Raw genomic sequence first — 8,793 nt, forward strand, 5'->3', positions numbered from 1 at the left:
TCAAACATAACACCTATAGGGATACTCTAAGGTAGCAAAGAGATCTTCATCTAATTCGAGCAAAATGTAAATCCAAAACAAAAACAATTCCAGGAAAATGTTATACCTTTTCTTTAAAAAACACTAAAACCTTTTGAGACATATTTTCAATGGTAAAATAGGGAGGATTTTGAATGATATGTGAAGGTTAAGGTTTACCAGAAATGGATAGGAAGTAAATATATATATATATATATATGTATATATATATATATATATATGTATATATATATATATATATATATATATATACATACATACATACATACAAAATAGAAAGGGAAGGAAGAGAAGACGATAGACTGACTATATAAGAAAATTTGCTAGTACAAACAAGCATAGAAAGACCACAGACAGACGAGAGTGAATGGACATGTCCGAGGCCTTTTTTCTGCAGTGGACTAGCAACGGCTGATGATGATGATGATGATGATGACATAATAGCAACGTTTTTATCCAATAGGGAGAGAGAGAGAGAGAGAGAGAGAGAGAGAGATCATACATACTGACATATTTTCGATTTCAGAAAAACAATGAGAGAGAGAGAGAGAGAGAGAGAGAGAGAGAGAGAGAGAGAGATCATACATACTGACAAATTTTCGATTTCAGAAAAGTATCGAGAGAGAGAGCGAGAGAGAGAGAGAGAGAGAGAGAGAGAGAGAGAGAGAGAGATATCATATATACTAACATACACTCGATTTCAGAAAAAAAACATAGCAATGAGAGAGAGAGAGAGAGAGAGAGAGAGAGAGAGAGAGATCATACATACTAACATACTTTCGATTTCAGAAAAACAATGATAGAGAGAGAGAGAGAGAGAGAGAGAGAGAGAGAGAGAGAGATCATAACATACTAACATACTTTCGATTTCAGAAAAAACAATAAGAGAGAGAGAGAGAGAGAGAGAGAGAGAGAGAGAGAGAGAGAGAGAGACCATACATACTAATATATATTCGATTTCAGAAAAACAATGAGAGAGAGAGAGAGAGAGAGAGAGAGAGAGAGAGAGAGAGAGATCATACGTACTACATATATCCTATTTCAGAAAAAAAACATTAAATCAAAAAATCCATTTCGCTTGCCATACATAGACAGCTGACTACATAAGCCTTTCATACAAAAAATGACCTGAGCACTTTTATATATAAAAAGCTTCAATCAGAATATGGCTAATGAAACGTTACTGGGATTTTATTTTCCATATGGATTTTCTGATATTACGGAAAACATTTTTTCCCGACTCAGGACAATAAATTTACCCTGTTCCTATGCTACTACGATTATTAATATTTCCATCATTACGATTGCTGGTACTGTTGCTGTTATTGTTGTTGCTGTTGTTGTTTGAAATTGATGTTGATGGATAATCTATTTGACAACTAGAGGGGCACTCAGTAGAGAGCAGACCTCCGCCACGACAGCTTATTTCTCGACCTTGACTTTCCCTTAACATGTATTAACTGGCGTTGATTTTCATACGCTCAAAAATTAACCAAGTTTGAAGTCTCTGTGATAACGATGTCCAAACTTATGGCTGATTACGTGAATTGGACATTTAGCTTGACCCTGACCTTAACCTTTGACCTGGACCTTCCAGATTTTAATCATTTCCAGATTTTTACATAACAGTTAATCCGTGTAAGTTTCATTTCTTTACGCTTAAAATTTTGACCAGGAAGCTGTTCACAAAAGGAAAAAAAATACACACAAAAACAAAAACAGAGGTGAAAACATAACCTCCTTCCAACTTCGTTGGCGGATGTAAATATTCAAACTGATGGCCATTCACCAACCACAAGAGGTTTTATAATATACTTCTTTACCATCTTTTTGGCAATAGATGCCTTGCTAGCGACACCCTTACAAAAACCAATGCTTATGAATACTTATAATTACTTATAAATTATTATAAATCCCGAAGCATCACGAACACCAGAAAGAGGGATTATTCAATACTCTATGATGTCAGCGAAGTGTCAACAACTACCGACCAGAAGAAGAAGAAGAAGAAGAAGAAGAAGAAGAAGAAGAAGAAGAAGTATTTTGTTTTTGTTGAAGAGATACGTCTGTCACCTGGAAACTGGTTCAACTTCACAAGCCCCTATAATCTTTTATATTATTTTCTTTGTCGTTATATAAGTCCAATGGTTTAACCTGGCTATTCCCTGTATTATTATTATTATTATTATTATTATTATTATTATTATTATTATTATTATTATTATTATTATCATTATTATTACTATTACTTGCTAAGCTACAACCCTAGTTGGAAAAGCAGGATGATATAAGCCCAGGGGCTCTAACAGGGAAAATAGCCCATTGAGGAAAGGAAACAAGGAAAAATTAAATATTTTAAGAACAGTAATAACATTCAAATGAATATTTCCTATATAGACTAAAAGAACTTCAACAAAACAAGAGGAGGAGAAATAAGAGAGAATAGTGTGCCTGGTTGTAGCCTCAAGCCAGAGAACTCTACCCCAAGACAGTGGAAGACCATGATAAAGAGGCTAAGGCACTACCCAAGACTAGAGAGCAATGGTTTGATTTTGTAGTGTCCTTCCCCTAGAAGAGCAACTTAGTATTACTTTGGACATCTATAGTTCAGAAATGCATCATTTATCAGCAATAATGTCAAATGCAAAAAGGCAGAGGAACGAGTGAAAACGACATCAGAAGTTCAGATGTAAAAACACTTAATGGTTTCCGTGGATTGGAAGTTTGAAGGTCAGATGTGAGAATATCTCTCTCTCTCTCTCTCTCTCTCTCTCTCTCTCTCCTCTCTCTCTCTCTCTCTCTCTCTCTCTTCGTTTGAATGTCAGATGTGAGAATATCTCTCTCTCTCTCTCTCTCTCTCTCTCTCTCTCTCGTTTGAATGTCAGATGTGAGAATATCTCTCTCTCTCTCTCTCTCTCTCTCTCTCTCTCTCTCGTTTGAATGTCAGATGTGAGAATATCTCTCTCTCTCTCTCTCTCTCTCTCTCTCTCTCTCTCTCTCTATGATAATACTAAACGATGGAAAGGGGATTTCTTGCACGAGCGTAAACAGATAGCTCTTCGTGTCTTTTTATTTCCCATCACAACTCACGGTCGCAATGTTACACATTTTTGAGATTTTCTTCCCGAATTATTGGGAATTGTCAGTCGATTTGGCTTCAATAAAGTGTTTTTTTTTTAATAGATCGTTTTTTAAATAGATCCTGAACGTTAATCTATGATTAAAACAGTTTCTAATCGCAAATTTAAGCAAAATTTATACTGAAAGTGTTTAATTAACGATTAAAAATGCTGAGAAATATCGGAAAGTAATATCATAATTATTCCTGTCAATAATATGCCAATCATTAGAGTAATGATGGATGTTTTTTACAAACTATTATACACAAAATATTGGGTTCTTTTCTGCTTTGCATCATGTTCAGGATTATTGGAAATTATTGGAAAATATTCATCATCAACATCATCATCAGTTGTTACTAGTCCACTGCAAAACAAAGGCCTCGGACCTGTCCTACCTACGGCTGTTTATGGTTTTTATATGTCAGTCCACACCCGCAAACGTTCTTAGTTCGTCAATCCATCGTCTTCTCTTCCTTCCCCTACTTCTTTTGCAATCTCAAGGGACCCATTCTGCGATTCTTAATGTCTATCTATTGTCTGTCCTTTTCAGTATATATCCTTCCCATGTACTTTTCTTTTTCTTATAGGTTTTTAGAATATCCTCTTTTTCTTCTTCTTCTACTTCTTTTTCTTCTTCTTTGTCTGCATCTTTTCCCACTTTTATATGGGGTCGATGTTTCTGACCAGCTTTCTCCACCTACCTCTGTCCCACACTTCATCACCGGTTAATCTTTTTGATCGAAGCTCATCCTTGATACAGTCCATCCACCTTCGCTTCGGTCTCCCTCTCCTTCTCGTTCCCTGTACCTCCATTTCTATCATTATCCTCCCAATATACTGTTCATCTCTTTTCATGATATGACCATACCACCTCAGCCTACTTTCTTGGATATTACCTGATAGTTTTCTCACTCCTGCGGTACCCCTAATTACTTCATTTCATATCTTATCTCTTCTTGTCATCCCACGCATCCATTTCAACATTCTCATCTCTTCCACAACCAGTTTCTTCTCTTCTGTCTTCTTTATTGCCCACGTCTCCGCTCCATACATCATTGCCGGTCTCCCAATGGTTATGTGTACTTTACCTTTAAACTTAACCCCTATTTTCCTGTCACATAGTACTCCACGCACTTTTTTCCTCTACTTTAGTTTTCTCTAGTATCACATCGCCATTTAAATTTGCAATGGAAATTATCAATTTCCATTAGATATCTCAGCGTTTACCATCGACGTTGGTTTACAACAGATCCTTCAACAAGAATTTGAATAATAACAGTAATTTTCTTTTTTTTTTTTTCATCTAGATAATAATGTAATTTCCTATTGAAAACCGCTAATTTTCTATATTAATATCAAGAAATCCTCTTTTTCCTCATTTCTCAAAATCAATTTAAAACAAAAACAAATTTGTCATGTTTCGTGCATTAACGACAATCATAAATTTAATAACCTAATGTAAATTTCATAACATTAAATCCTTATGACATCATGGAATAGATTAACTGTGGGCTTTTATCATGAACTGAATATCAAATGCGGCTCCATATTTGTTTACAAATGAAAATTCAATGTGATTTATCTCTGCAGCAGGACATAAAATGTCCCATAAAGTTGACAAATACGTTTCAGCGAGTATCCTACGTATATATGTAAACAAAAATATAACGATACTCATTACATCTATTAATTTTACTTTAATAATAATGGTAGTAGGTTGGCCAGGGCATCAACCACCCGTTGAGATACTACCGCTAGAGAGTTATGGGGTCCTTTAACTAGCCAGACAGTACTACATTGGATCCTTTTCTCTGGTTACGACTTATTTTCCCTTTTCCTACACACACTGAATAGTCTGGCCTATTCTTTACATATTTTCCTCTGTCCTCATACACCTGACAACACAGATTATCAAATTATTTTTCTTCACTCAAAGGGTTACTGCACTGTAATTGTTCAGTGGCTACTTTCCTCTTGGTAAGGATAGAAGAGAGTCTTTAGCTATGGTAAGCAGCTCCTTCCAGGAGAACGACACTCCAAAATCAAACTTTTGTTCTCTAGTCTTGGGTAGTGCCATAGCCTCTGTACCATGGTCTTCCACTACCTTGGTTTAGAATTCTCTTGCTTGAAGGTACAATCGAGCACACTATTCCATCTTATTTTTCTTCCACTTGTTTTGTTTCAAGTTTCTATAGTTTACTGGATATAGATATTTATTTTAATGTTGTTACTTTTCTTAGAACATTTTACTTTCCTATTTCCTTTCCTCACTAGGCTATTTTCCCTATTGGAGCCCCTGGGCTTATAGCATCCTGCTTTTGCAATTAGGATTGTAGCTTAGCAAGTAATAATAATAATAATAATAATAATAATAATAATAATAATTTCTATAACAAGACGTACATTAAAAACAGCTGTTAAATTGTTGACACCATCAGCGATATTTATATCAATACATGAGTATTAAAAATAGATTAACAAAATGGTAAAAAAAAATATACATATTTCTAATAACCTTATGCTCCGCCACCAAGCCTTCCCAATCTCTAGTTCTAATTGACAACAGATTTTGCAATATTACCAGCATTAATCATAAAACATGATTTTCTGTAGCTAATATTCTGGGTAAACGTATCTCTTGGTACTTAATCACAAACGTCTTTTATTACAGATACTGAACTATGTGGAGGGTAATAATAATAATAATAAAAATAATAATAATAATTATTATTATTATTATTATTATTATTATTATTATTATAATTATTATTATTATTATTTAATAATAATAATAATTACCATAACGATAATAATAATGATAATAATAATAATAATAATAATAATAATAATAATATTAATAATAATTATTATCACAACCATAATCATAATAATAATCATTATCAACAACAACAACAACAACAACAACAACACCAACAACAACTACAACAACAATAATTATACTACTACTACTACTACTACTACTACTACAACTAATAATAATAATAATAATAATAATAATAATAATAATAATAATAATAATAATAATAACAATGGCAATCAGAGATTTCTGATCTCCGCCAAAGGTTAATGGAATCGTCCATAACCTAAGATCTATCTGTGGTGGAAATGTCCTCAAAATTCGTCCATTTGTTTTGACATAATCTTTAAAATGCAAATCCGGATCTAGAATCCTGATACGGATCCAGAATCCCGGATCTGGATCTAGAATCTGGATTAGGACCATCTCCAAAATTTATTAGGGCCATCCATGCCCTAAGATCTATCTGTAGTTGAAATTTCGTCAAAATCCATTGATATGGTTTCACGTAATCTTTAAATTTGCGAAAAATGCAAATCCAGATCTGGAATCGGAATTCGGATCCGGATCATCTCCAGAATTGAACGGGGTCGTAGATGACCTAAAATCTATCTGTGGTGAAGATTTCGTCAAAATCCGTTGAGAGAGAGAGAGAGAGAGAGAGAGAGAGAGAGAGAGAGAGAGAGAGGATAGTATTTCATTTAACATTGCTTATGCAGACATCATATCTAACTATTAACTCATGTTACACATCCATTACCCAAAGCAGAGTATATTCATATGTCAATCTTATTGTTTACACCCATTCACCAAAATCCACAAACATTAGAGATTCCATTTACTTTGAATAAACACGAAACGAAGCAATTCATATTAAGGATGACAACTGTTCTAGCTTGAACTACCATGAAGATCCTATCCACCCAACCTCTCTAAAGCTCGTTTGAATATAATATGCATTTCATACGATGCCAAAAAACGTTACATTAAATCAAACAGATCTCTCAGGAGGAAACGTTTCCTGGGAACTATCTCAGCGAGCAGTTAAGGAGAAATGTATCACTAGAACTTCGCTCGTCTACATAAGATAACGCTTAGTTGTCAAGAACGAGGAAGTTCAAGGAGATTTTGCAAGGAATTATCCCTGCAAGAGAAAACGTTTTGAAACGTTTTCAAGGGACCTATCCCTTGGCAAGCAGTTAGGATGAAATGTATCACTAGAGTTTCGCTCGTCCATATGAGAAAATGGGTAGTCGTCAAGAACGAGGAAGTTCAGGGAGAATTTGCAAGGATTATCCCCAGCAAGCAATTTGCGTGAAAACGCAAATTATGCTACAAATTCCGGGGAGGGGATGATAGTGTCTGTTTGTTCTTATTTCAAAGCAGCTTGCCAAAGCTTGCTATGCTATTTTTTGAGCCTCAATTCCCACTTTGTTCTTCCTAGTTCTTTGTTTCAGTGAAAATCCACTTTGGGGTGAATTTAGTTAGATGGGACTTATGTAATCTTTCCTATTATTTGTCAAATTGATTTTCTTTATGGGAAGTTGATTATTTTGTTCTTAAATACGATAATATGAAGTTAAATTTTAGGATTGGCCTAACCAATCGAGCTATATTTTGATTTAGTGGTACCTTGCCAGAAAGTGAAATCAGTTGGAAAGCAAACACAGTGTTGACTTCGTATTAGGGTAAGGTAAGAACACTGCAGCCTTAGTCTTATGGTAAGGTACACAGCAGTCTTAGGGGGGTCGTAAAAGGCCAGAGCTCCCCCCCCCCACCCAAGTTAGTATACGGTTTTTAGGTTAGGTTAGTTGAAGAACCTTACAATTATGTAGTGTTCTTGTGATTGTTTCCTTTTCAAAATGCTGTTTTCAGTCATAACGTTTCACACCATGTCTTTCCCAGCGAAGTACAAAGGGCCCCTTCACTTTCAATATGTCTTCTTCATTTCCTATTAAGATTGTGGTGGCTTATAAGAAACGTCCCTGCCTGGTGATCTTCCGGCCTGGGGTTCGAGTCCTGCTCAAACAAGATAGTTTCTTGTAGTGTCTGAACTCTCATCATCCTTGTGAGCTATAGATGGCGGTTAGTGGAGCCTATAAGTCTACCTGCTGAGTCATCTGTAGCCATTGCCTGGCCCAACCTGGTCCTAGCTTGGGTGGAGAGGGGACTTACGAGGTAATCATATGTAGGCTATATATGGTCAGTCTCTATGGCATTCTCCTGCTAACAAGGACAATGTCACTATTCCTTGCCTACACCATTCATGAGCGGCCTTTAAACCTTTAAACATGTTTCTTATACAATTTACTTCGGAATTCCATAATCTTGAATTCTAACTTTGTCCTTTCTAATTCTTTGTTTCTTGGGTAGTGCCATAGCTTCTGTACCATGGCCTTCCACTGTCTTGGGTTAGAGTTCTCTTGCTTGAGGGTACACTCAGGCACACTATTCTGTCTTATTTCTCTTCCTCTTTTTTGTTGAAGTTTTTATAGTTTATATAGGAAATATTTATTTTGGTGGTGTTGTTGTTCTTAAATTATTTTATTTTTCCTTGTCTCCTTTCTCCTCACTGGGCTACTTTTCCCTGTTGGATCCCTTGGGTTTATAGCATCTTGCTTTTCCAACTAGGGTTGTAGCTTAGCAGTTAATAATAATAATAATAATAATAATAATAATAATAATAATAATAATAATAATAAAAATAATAATAATAATAATTCACTTAGACCATTTTCCTTTCCCTTCTCTTTCTTATACACATACTCTTACATTTCCTCAATTCCATCAAACATCCTTTCACGGATATCCTTT

This window comes from Palaemon carinicauda, chromosome 1 (genome assembly GCF_036898095.1).
Source record: "Palaemon carinicauda isolate YSFRI2023 chromosome 1, ASM3689809v2, whole genome shotgun sequence".
In the NCBI taxonomy this organism is placed as follows: Eukaryota; Metazoa; Arthropoda; class Malacostraca; order Decapoda; family Palaemonidae; genus Palaemon; species Palaemon carinicauda.